This window comes from Phragmites australis, chromosome 9 (genome assembly GCF_958298935.1).
Source record: "Phragmites australis chromosome 9, lpPhrAust1.1, whole genome shotgun sequence".
NCBI lineage: Eukaryota > Viridiplantae > Streptophyta > Magnoliopsida > Poales > Poaceae > Phragmites > Phragmites australis.
Genome location: NC_084929.1, coordinates 13,029,970 through 13,043,131, shown reverse-complemented (window position 1 = coordinate 13,043,131; position 13,162 = coordinate 13,029,970).

The window sequence follows — 13,162 nt, the reverse complement described above, 5'->3', positions numbered from 1 at the left end:
TAAAAAAGTTCAAAATTTTCTGTGAAAAATTGTATTTGTTAAACCAAGTTAAATGCATAGTTTACTCTTTGCTAATCCAAAAATCATGAAACTAATTTTGTTAGTCTTCTTACATAATCCTATGTCTTTTAAAAATACATGAACTCATGAATTAGTTATTGTAACATGCATGATTGTGTAAATGTGTTGCGACTAGATTAATTCATAACTGACCCATCACACCTCAAAAATTAGTGAAACCACTTTCATTAGCTTATTTATACTATGATTTACATAGGAAAAATAATGGTAGACATGAAAAAGTTAATTACAGTGCTGTTTCTTAATATATTCACTTTATGCTTGTGAACTTTGTAAAAATCATAGAGAATTTAATAAAACTCTAAATAAAGTGAAATCAATTTTAAAGATTCTCTTAAAATAAGTTTACACAAGAAAAATATGTGTTTGCATGTTACACTTATCCTTAATGTGAGTTAATAACTGAGCTGCACGTTTCAATATTTTTTAAACTTTCTCCCTATAGAATATGATGCAAACGATATTAGTTTTGAAAAAAAAATCACAGAAGGTCTTAGAATTGTGTCTAGTTTTTTTTTAAGATTTTTTTTGAATTTTTTGAATTCAAATTTTGGTTACCGTTCGGTTTCTGAAACCGGACCGGACCGAGAAGGTCGGTAACCGCGATTTTTGGGCGGTTACCGACGCATTTGTGAACCGTGGTTGGCACTCGGGATGGCAATAGGTTATCACGAATACGGGTAATGCTTTCTAGTATTCGTACATGTGAATTTTAGGTTGTCACTGGGCATGCCTGTAAACATTTGTGAGCAAACAGTGGGGAACAAACCTATCCGTGGGTACTTATTACTCGTGCACATACCCGATTACTTGCGAACGGGTGATGATGATACCTGTTTGCCCGATATTTTGAAAGGTAATATGATAAATTGATTGGTGGAGTTTCGACGTTGATTATCTAAAAGCTCCGAACATAATAAATCGAAAACTCTCGCAACCACTATACCACTACTCCGTAGTTATCAACCGTGCCAAGACACGGTTGACCTCGCTAATATGTGTTTGCCCGATCTTCCGAAGGTAATATGATAAGTCGATTAGTGGAGTTTCGACGTTAAGGATCCAAAGACTCCAATCAGAACAGATCAAGAACCCTCGCAACCACTACACCACTACTCTGTAGTTATCAATAGTGCCAAGACACGATTGACCTCGCTAAGAAAGTTTTTCCTGCAAGCGAATCGAGAACACAAGCAAAAACAGATAGATACAATCTGAATATTGCTAATTACCAATGAAACACTCGAGTTTGGGATTCAACAAACCGATAAATATCGAAACTGTATTAAACAGAATAATCTAAACTAAATGCAAACCAAAACTACGATGGCTACTGCGTATATATAGGAGGGTGTGAGGAGATCGACCTAGGGCTGTGCAACCGTGGAGAGAGGCGTGCACAACTTGGACTCCGACTCCGACACGATTACAAAACCCAGCAGGGTTCAAAACGATGGCGCAACACCTTATTCCTTTGACTCTAACTAAATTATAAGCAATATTTGGTCGAGCTCATATACATTGAAAAGGGCTCATCGTAAGTTTTCCCGAATGTCCAAGATTGCCTAAAATGGACTTCGTATGAGAGAGTTATGCCCGTTTTACTGACATGCTGTCCTGAAACTCGACCAGGACCACGACCACGACTTCGATCACGATCACGACCACAACTAGAGCTCAGCCTTGAGTCCGAGTAGACTTAGCTTTCGAGGGGTGACGTCCGAGTAAGGTTGTGGTGCTTCTTCCACGTTCCTATGCAATAAAACATCACAAGAATTTAGTAGTAATTCATCAAGGAAACACGAACAACAAGGAACGAATTCACCTGGTGGTCTAATTGTCATGCACGTGCTCTTGTAATTAGACCTTGTATGATTTGAGGATTATTGGTGGTATTGATCGTATCCAAAGGAGCCATAGGCTCATTATCCTCCCCCTCTTGAATAAGAGTCGTCCTCGACTCATGCTCATCTTGTTCTCCCTAATATGGCTTCAAATCTGAAATGTTAAACATGGGACTAACCCCAAAATCTACAGTTAGGTCCAATTTGTATGTATTGTCATTGATTTTCTCAATTATCTTAAATGGCCCATCAACTCTAGACATTAACTTTAATTTTCTTAGTTCTGAAAACCTATCCTTCCTCAAATGCAACCAAACTAAATCATCCTGTTCAAATTTTATTTCCTTCCTACCTTTACTTCCAACAATCTTATACTTTTCAGTCATGCTCTCTATATTCTTTTTAGTTGTGTCATGCAACTTACGAATAAACTCAGCACATTTCTTAACATCTAAATTAAGTCTTTCAAAAATAGGCAAAGATAGTAAATCAATAGGAGCACGAGGATTAAATCCATATACTACTTCGAACGGACTTACCTTAGTGGTGGAGTGTACCGACCTATTGTAAGCAAATTCAATATGCGGTAAATACTCTTCCCACATCCTCAAATTCTTCTTTATAACTGCTCGCAACATGGTCAATAATGTACGGTTGATGACCTCTATTTGACCATTTGTTTGGAGATGATATGTAGTAGAAAACAGCAGCTTTGTCTCCAATTTATTCCAAAGTGATCTCCAAAATTGACTCAAAAACTTTGTGTCACGATCCAAAATGATAGTATTAGGCACTCCATGTAGTTGAACGATTTTCCTGAAAAACAAATTAGCTATGTTTGTAGCATCATCGCTCTTGTGACAAGTTATAAAATGTGCCATTTTAGAGAATCGATTCACAACTACAAATATGCTATCCCTCCCCCTCATTGTCTTAGGCAATCCTAAAACAAAATCTATAAAAATATCCTCCCAAGGTACATTAGGAATAAGAAAATGTATGTAAAGGCCATGTGGATTTAAGCGAGACTTAGCTTTATTGCAAATGGTGCAACGTGACACGTAGCGCTCGACGTCACGTCTCATGTTTGGCTAAAAGAAGTGACCGGTCAGCACATCTTCAGTCTTCTTTGCTCCAAAATATACCATCAATCCTCCAAAATAAGCATATCGTGCAACGAGAATTCCTTGTGACAGCATTCCTCAGAGCACCGCATCCTCACATCAAGTCATCCTTTGATATGCGACGTCCACACTACCAAGACTATGCAATGCCTTCTAAGACACCCTGGCATAATTTACCCTTTGGGTGACCTAGGCATACTGTGCTACTGCAGGTGTGTGGGCTCCACTGCCTACCAGGGCAAAGTATACCCTTCCAGAAACCTTTTTAGGTGACTTTGGGTTTAGGCAAGCAATGCTTACAAGTGTGTGGGTATGTCACGCCTCGCGAAGAAATCCTCCGGGGGTGCCGCAACTACATTACCAAGGAAGTCCCTTGATAACCGACATCTACACACTATCCAGGCTATGCAATGTCTTCCAAGAAACCTAGGCTTAATGCCTCCATGGTGACCTAGGCCTGCTGTGCTCGCTGTGTGTAAGCATGTCATGCAACTAGGATTCCTTACGGCAGCATTCCTTAGAGCACTACATCTCCACCTCTGAGGACAACCCCCGGAGCGTGGCTTCGACACCACTGAAGCTATGTGATGCCTTCCAGGACACCCTGGCATAATCTGCCCTATGGGTGACCTAGGCATGCGATACAGCTGCAAGTGTGTGGGCCTCACTATCCGCTGAGACAACGCGATACCTTCCAGGAAACCTAGTCAGTCTCGCCTCCCAGGTGACCTAGCCATGCTGCGTCTACAGGAGTGGGCTTGTCACGCCTCCCGAAGAAGTCTAGCGGGTGGCACCACGACACTGTCTATCAAGGGAGTCCCTTGATACGTGGCAACCACACTGCCAAGACTACACAATACCTTCCAGGTCACCTAGGCAGTCTCGCCTCCCAGGTGACTTAGGCATACTGCGTCTGCATGAGTGTAGGCATTTTGCATGGTTATGTATTAGTTAAGTTTTGCGTTCTACTGTTGGAAATAAGCAGCTAACTGCAGTATAAGACGCAGTTAGGTTGGATGACTATTCATAACTCATGTCAAATGAAGATGTAACTTAAGTTCTACTGTTTACTGCTAAATAGGGACGTAATCTAGATTTAGCATTTCTACCTAATGGCTATTTGTTGCCATAGGTTCATCGAGAACTTCTCTAAGGTCACCAAGCCCATGACTGAATTGTTAAAGAAGAATGTCAAGTTTGAGTGGTCCGAGGAGTGTGAAACGGCTTTCTAGACTTTGAAGTCTCGTCTCACCACAGCGTCAGTCCTAACACAACCGGATGTTCACAAGAGCTTTGATGTCTATTGTGATGCCTTTCATATCGGGCTCGGTTGTGTTCTCATGCAAGAAGGACGTGTGGTCGCCTACGCTTCATGCCAATTGAAGCCACATGAGGAAAATTATTCCAGACATGATCTAGAACTTGCAGCCGTAGTACACGCCCTGAAGATTTGGCACCACTATCTCCTTGAAAATGCGTGCAACATCTATACTAATCACAAGAGCCTCAAGTATATTTTTACCCAAGCCAACCTCAACATAAGGCAAAGGAGATGGTTTGAATTGATCAAGGACTATGAGTTGGAAGTGCATTATCATCCTGGCAAGATGAATGTTGTCGCTGATGCCTTGAGTCGGAAGGCTCAGTGCAATTACCTTAGGGTTTCGTCCGAAAATGCCACGCTTTGTGATGATTTCAGAAGGCTTGGACTTGAGATGGTTCCAAAGGGGTTTCTTGAAAATTTTGAGATTAAATCCACCCTCCTGGATGAAATCAAAGTAGCTCAGAAGGATGACAGGGGCATGACCCAAATCCAAGATAAGATGAAAGTAGGCAAGGCCACATGTTTCTCTGAAGATGAGTAAGGTGTTATGTGGTTGAGAGCCGGCTAGTGGTCCCAAAGGTCGACGCTTTGAGGAAGAAGATTCTTGATGAAGCTCATGATTTGTTGCTATCCATCCATCCAGTGAGTACTAAAATGTACCAGGACCTTAGGCCCAGATTCTGGTGGACTCGCATAAAGCGTGAAATCTCTTGATATGTTGTTGAATGTGATGTTTACCGGAGAGTCAAGGCCAAACATCTCAAGCCGGCCGATACACTCCAGCCTTTACCCAATCCTCCTTGAAGTGGGAGGAGATCGGCATGGATTTCATTACCAGATTGCCAAGGACTTCTCAAGGTTATGACTCGATTTTGGTCATTGTGGACCGATTGACGAAGTCTGCTCATTTCCTTCCTGTGAAGACCACGTATTCGGTCAAGCAATATGTGAAGTTGTACCTCACTAGGATTGTTTGCCTCCATGGGATTCTGAAGAAGATCCTCTCTGATTGGGACACTCAGTTCACTTCTCATTTCTAGAGGAGCCTTCATGAAGCTATGGGAACTGAGCTCTTCCACAGCACCGCATATCGCCCCCAAACTAACAGTCAAACTAAGAGAGTAAATCAAATCCTAGAAGATATGTTACGAGCTTGTGTTCTCACGTATAGCAAGAAGTGGAAAGTTTGCTTGCCATTTGTGAAATTATCCTACATCAATAGTTATCAAGCAAGCATTGAAAGTTTGCTTGCCGTTTGAAGCTCTCTATGGCCAAAGATGTCAAACGCTGTTGAATTGGTCCAATTCTGACGGATGAGCTTTTCTAGACCCAGATTTGGTCAAAGAGACAGAAGAACATGTCTTAACCATTCGCCAGCATCTACTCACAACTCAGTCTCGTCAGAAGAGCTATGCGAACTGTTGTTGGCGTGAGTTGGAGTTCAAGATTGGAGATTTTGTCTATCTTAAGGTCTCTCCTCTTAGAGGAACACAACATTTTTAGATGAAGGGAAAGTTAGCGCCCTATTATGTTGGCCCTTCTCGAATTATTGGGCAATGTGGTGAGGTGGCTTACCAACTAGAGCTACCTCCATCCCTCTCCGCCGTGCACAACTTTTTTCATGTCTCACAATTGAACAAAAGTCTTCGAGTCCTGACTGAAGTCATTGAGGTGGCGATTCAAGGATTGCAACCAAATCTATTTTATCGTGAGCATCCAATCTATATCCTTGATGAAGCCAAACGGAAGACGCGACGCAAGTCTATTAAGTTCCTCAAGGTTCAATGGAGTAATCACTCCGAGGATGAATCCATGTGGGAGTGTGAAGATCGGCTTCATGTTGATTATCCTGAGTTCTTCTCCAACCTGTGAGTGTACTTTAGTATTATTCCTCACAAGGTGGCCTATTGACCAAATCTTTTTGTTAATGTGCAAATCACGAGGTTCCTAGAGTCACCATACTCTTCCACAACTCATACCGAATCTCAGGACGAGATTCTTTTAAGGGGGGAGGTTTGTCACATCTCGAAAACCGTAATCACGTAATTCAGTCTAATTATGCGTCATTAGTGCCATGAATAATTTTGAGGCAATTTATTTTGGAATGCTAGTGCAATTCATTTAAAGTCAATCAGATGAGAGAAAGAAATTCGAGAGAGACAAGAACTGAATTCGTAGTTAAAACGGAACTCCTTTCTCTTCCGCGTGGGCCCCACGTGTGGCCCCACCACCCACCACTCCAAATGGGTAGCACCACCTGCTCCCTCTCTCTCTCTCACTCCCCACGCTCTCTCACTCTCCACCCGAGCAGACAAGCTGCTGCTCTCCCTCTCTCTCAAGCTCTCTCTCTCTCTTTCTCCTCGGATTCCTCTCTCTAGAAGCAAAGCCAAGGTACGCATGTGGTATCTATGAGATCACTAATTCCTAAGCTACGCATCCATCCAATTTGTTTGCGCATTCCCGAAGGATTCGAGCCAGATTTAACGTCTTTTGGTGTTTTGGTTGAAGCAGGAGGAACACTAAATTTCTCCATCTCCCAAGCAGATTCCTCCATTTCCTTCATCCCCCGACAGTCACTAACCTCCACAAGCACTGTGGGTAAGTCCCTTAGGCTTCCCCCGACGTGAATGCATGATTTGGTTGGTCGATTTCGAGTTAGAGTGAAGTTCTAGGGTTCTTGAGCTTTAGAGCTAATTTAGAGAATTTAGATGAGATTTGAGTTAAAATCAAGTTGCTAGGTTGATGAGCAAGTTCTAGGCTCTCTAAACTATCTCAATCATGTCTCTATTTGGATTGGAGAAGCTCGCAAATCAAATCAGCAATTTTTTCCCACGAAGAACTGCTCCCTGTAGAAGTCGGAGACTCCACAGTGCAGAGTGTCGGCAGTATTTAGTGGAGACTCCGCAAGCATGCGTAGTGTCCGCAGAAATTCTGCCGAGACTCTGCAGTTACTGTTCATGAGACTTTTCTTTTTGTGTTGATAGCTTGTAAAATTCATACAAACTCCAAAAGTTATGAAACCAGTTGCGTTAGCTTCGTATGAGTATGAACTACATGTTAAAAAAGTTGTAACTCATTAAATGATTTGTGAGAATTAATTAGTTAAATAAATATGGAGAATTCATTTTTAATTGATATCATGTCCTAAAATTGTGAAACCACTTGGAAAATTCATGTTATGATTAGTGCCGTCTAGAAAAAATGTTTTCATGGATTATAAAGCATAGTTTTATGAAATTTCATCTTATGCATATTGTGGCATGCATCGTTACTCTCCATGCATGCTCATCATTGCACGCGTTCTTGTTTAGTGAATGAAGAACCGGTACGTGACCCGACTGTGGCGGAAGGCAACGCCCATCTATCGAAATTCTGCGAGTGTTGCGTAGGTAGCATTAGGCGGTCACCGGAGCAGCAAAGCAAGCATCTAAGCATATTTCTCCCAGTACCTTGGATCATATGTATCTAATGTGATAAATTACGCTTTATGTATGTTATGCATGAGTTCGAGTTGATCTTGGGTTTATGATGGGTAGAACCTATGTTGATGCACTAATTCTCGGGTCTTGATTAATTGTTGATCTGTATCCTTGTAGCCTATGTTTAATATGGTGTTGTCTAACTTAAAATGTTACCCGTGGTACTTAGCAAGTGGTTAGGTCCTCAGTAGAAGTCGAGTGATGAAATATTTCATTGTTCACGAGCATAGACTTTAATTACTTGCACAATGATCATAATGATGGATTGGTTGTGTTGGTTGGTTGAGTGGTGAGGATGAGACGAGATATGGGCGTTGTTAGGGGTGTTTCTCCTGCCCGAATGTGGAGTTCCTCTGGGTAAGTCAGAAGAGGAGTCCGGACATCATAGGCCGCTTGCATTGCTTAAGCACCGATCATTGTTTGCTTTAGCACTTTCCGTACTTACTACATGTCTCATATGAGAACGATAAGTCGATTACCTTTGTAGCTGTGGCTTTTTGGCGTGCGGGTTGATGGTGTCAGGCATGAGGTCAGTTGGGGTATCTAGTTTACTCTGGGAGTAGTTCTAGATGACCCTCGCACCTATCGGCGTATGTTCAAATGGTCGGGGCTTATTGGAAAGGGTTAACATGATTACCCCTTGTATGGACCTGTGTGGTAATGCAAGCCGTATGGTCTTCAAGTCATATAGGTAAAGGAGTACCCCCTCTGCAGGGTGTAAAAATATTTCGAAATGTCACACTCTCGGTCATGAGCATGCTTTTGTCCATTTGCAGCAATCGTAGAGTTACGAATGTGGATTGGTATGGTTGAGATGTTGAGATGGTTCATTATAGATGTTACTACTATGATTCCGTTTACGTTATGTTCAGTTGATGTTTATGGGCTAGTTTGTTACTTTGGTTTAGTATAGATGCTCACACATGTTTATGTTAAATTTGATTTCGCATATGAAGTTTACTTAACCATGTGGCCTTTTCTTACTAATATTCAAATGCATAATCCTTGGAGTCGAGCTATTTATAAGTTCCCCTTTATGGATTAAGTCTTGTGAGTACCTTTGTACTCACGCTACTATTTCAAATGCTACAAGCGAGGAGGAGTTGGTTTTTGGCTACTTCACGTCTGCCGAGGATGGTGGCAGGCATGAGTAGTGCATCCTACTCTGTTGGCGTGCTTTTGTGATGGAGCCTAAGACCATATGGCTCCATCCTCCTTTTGTTGTATAGTTTTAGTTTTTCGCTGCTTAGTTTCTTTTGTTGGTTAGGAGTTGAGCTGGTCTTAGTCTCCTCGTAGCTCTCTTCTGCTGTAAATTGTAATAACTTGTTGCATGCTTAAGAACTTTAATATAATATTAATTATTCACTCTTTCTTAAGTTTTGTTTTGATGTATATGTTGGAAAGGTATGTGTTCCGATCTTGGGCACAAAACACATGCCGGGACTACCGGGATGATATTCTGGTTAATCATCGAGGTTGTGATTATAAATAATGATTCTCCTGGTGATTAATTAGAATATTATCTGGATGGTTCCTTACACTATCAAAGAAGTTAAATGGCATTGTCTTCCCTCAAAAAGAAAAGAGAAGCGGTATGTAGTCACTCAATAGATTTAAATTGATTTATTTTTGAATTTGAGTATAGGTATGCCGTACTATCAAGAGGGATTCATATAGATAGACTTGAAAATGTTTCACTGCTCAAAGTATCCATTTAGACCAAAGAAGAGAGACACAAATCACCTCATGAACACCAAAAAGTTCTAAGTCTTAGTCTATACCTGAAGTCTTCGGGCTGACCCGGATACTCCAAATTCTGGTGTTTTACCCGGAGTCTCCGAGTCCAGCTCCGGTAGGAGGTGTTCAGTTAGGGCCCATCTATTTTACCCGGAGTCTTCAGGTTGACCCAAATACTTCGAGATCTGTCAATCATCTGGACCCTCCGAGTTGGATTCCAGACATGGCTCTCAGTTACACGTTAAAGTGCCAACCCAGAGTATTCGGTCAGTACAAAAAACACTGTAACAACTAGTTTTTTGGGGTATGGGTGTAAATACCGCCTCCCCCTCTCCATTTAAGTGATGTTGTTGCTGAACCAACTCAAGACAAATACATTCATAGCCATTCAATAACCCTCCTAGCTCCTTTAATGTATCAAATCTTGCAAGGTTTTGAGAGTTGGGTTGGAAAAGTGATATTAAGTACTAGTGAGCATTGTCGAATATCTAACTGTGAGGCATATGCGCATAAGGAGTATATCATACACAGACAGGGTACGTACAACACATATTAGGCTGCTCCAGATATCACAAAACCAAATCAGCGGTAATACACCCGGAATCAAGGAAATACATACTAAGAAGGTTTAGATTGGTTACCCAACTTGGAATGATTAGTATCCAAAACAGATCTATCTACTTGGACATCAACGAAGACAACTCCCTATCGACTATGGTTGGATAGGAGTCGGTACCTCACCTCTATATAAGGCGGAAAGGCTGGGGGAGAGGAGAAAAAGAGAGAGAGGCAAGCATCAAGACCCCAACAGAGGAGCTACTCGGCAACTTTAGCCCTAGGTTAGATTATATCTGATCTATTCCTTGTAATAGTCTTAGCCACATTGCCTGTACTCGAGATCATCAATATACAGTAGGAGCACCCCCACAGGACGTAGGGTATTACTCAAATCGGAGGTCCAAACCTGTATACGTCATGTGTCACGTCTCATGATTAATCCCTGCACTCGAAGGTACCCAGTCAATTTACGGACATATTGTCGGAAACTAATCTTCGACAATTGGCCCGCTATGTAGGGGCCTTCTTCTATTTTGTAGGATTAATCATGCCTCGGGCTCACTTTTGCGTTGGATTCTCCGACACTGGCTTCTATGACCACTTCAAGTCTATGGTGGACATTTTTGAGTCCCCTTGAGACGATCAAGGTGGACCAATCCACACCTGTACCCTCGAGTCTAGACCATTGGATGCGTACTGCGAGGTGGGACTTCTCGAATGGGATCCCATGGAACCTAATGTTCTCCACTTCATGGACACCGATAGCGATGAGGGTGGAGATAGTGACTCCAATGCTAGCCAGAGTAGCCAAACAGATCAATTCATGTTTATGGCCAGAGGCGACAACCCCCCACCGGTTGACCCAATTGTGCTGGATCCAAATGCCGTGGTCGACAACGGCACAGAAATTCTTGAAGATCCAGTGACAGCCGTCACTGCCGATGGTACTGGCGTCAAGTTACCACCCGAAACATCCATAGCTGGAGCCTTACATGCACCTAACACGACGCTCCACCAGCGAACCACAGGAAGGCAGATGCCTTCTGGCCTTTCCTGATGACTTCTGGTGGGTGTGCCTCCTCCCATGACAGTCCACAGCTCAAGGGACAAGCTCCCTCCTAACAGTCACCATGAGGCTTCATCGACTCAATTGCAATCGAGCCTCAGTAGCGACATATTCAGTACTCTGGACGCTAACGTGCAAGGAGCTCATCTGATTCTCAAATCCCTTCCAGAATTGGATACAGTGAATCCACTAACTCTTATGGTCAATCAAGTCAAGATCCTACTTGATGCGGCTCAGATCCATGTTGGTCGAGCAAATAACTCCCACAACTCCAGGCCCCCAAGTCGGTACTTGTTGGGGATGATCTCCTACCCCCCCCCACTTCAGAGGGAACCGCGAAGTCTACTGGAAATACTGCGTGCTTGCCGTTGTGGTTTTGTTCCAGGGACTTCATCTGCAAGCGGCGAAGATTGTAGAGCTGCGTCGGTCGAAGGGTGTAGGCGCGCCCGCACCTTCGATCTCCCATATCGGTGAAGACGAAGGAGACCTTCGGCTAATGGGTGAAGTTGGGACCCCGTAGTCTGCAGCATTCGCAGCGGGCGAAGATGCAAGCTGACCTTCCCTCGAGGGACAAAGGCTATCCGACAGACATCCGAGTGGAGGAGGCTTCAATGCCCTTCGGAGACAGGAATCACCTTGAGACAGTGGGCCCAATTTTGGTCGCCCGGGGTACTGCTGTAATTATGTAATTATGCTCCCAGATATTCCGAGAATGTAGCAGGTGAGGGGGTAGGATTTGTAAACTGCACCAGTGATTGCCGGGTACGGGCTATAAATAGAGCCACAGTGTACCCGGAAGGGGTATTGAAAAACCGTTCCTCCAACACGTGTCGCTCTGAGAGCCCTTCGATATCTCTGTATCCGACGACTCACCTTGTCTGGGATTTCGGTCCCAACAGTACTGTCCCGGCTCGAGGAGCCACGGGCGGGAATGCTCTCGAGTAGAGGAATCATAGACAGGAAGCTCAGGTGGGCCCGAACAAGACACTGCAGGTCAAACTGTAGCTGCCCTATCCATAGGTGTAGAAATCAGGGAGCCCTTAGAAACTGTATGCCTCACAACCGGCATGATCTACATATAGTGATCAAAAACCGTCATGAGGAATGCCGTGAAGATGATCATCGCTACTATGACCATAGATCTACAGGACGAGATGGTCGACATTACTCCCCTACTCGAAAAGACAAGCATGACAGTCCCCCACTACCAAAGGTGGTTCAACGGGGCTGCGAGGCTTTCGTACGCAAACTTTAGCCAATTCAGTGGCCTGAGAAGTTCAAAGCGGGCCTGATCCAGCAGGACAACGGGAAGATCAATCACAATGAGTGGTTGCAGATCTACACCACTATCATTCGAGCAGCCGGTGGTGACAACCGAGTAATAGCCAACTACCTATTAACCACCCTTGATGGACCCGCAAGGTCCTGGTGGCTAAACTTGCCGCTCACCTCGATTCATTCGTGGGAGAACTAAAGGCTCCGTTCGAGCACCCAAGAATGGAGAACGACCTCCACCAGTTGCACCAAGGCGACGATGAATCCCTTCGAGATTTCATCTGCCGGTTCAGTGACAAGCATAACACGATATTGGACATCTCCGATGAGCCGGTAATCATCACCTTCAAACGAGGTGTTCATGACACATATTTGCGTGGATAGATGGCTACTTGGAAGATCCATATGGTCAAAGAGGTTTTCGAGTTGGCAGACAAGTGTGCAAAACAAGCGGAAGCGTAGGTGCGTGCTAAAATCTTCAATCTGGCAAGGACAAACCCGAGTCCTCGAAGAGTGAAGGAAAGAAGAACAAACCCGGTGACAAGTGTAGGGGTTCTGATACAACTATAGCTGCAGTTGACAGGAGCAAATCACGCAACACTAGGGACAACAAAGGCCTCAGTCGAGGTGGTGGAAAGTGGTGTCCCATCCATCGGAGCAACCAAGATGACTTC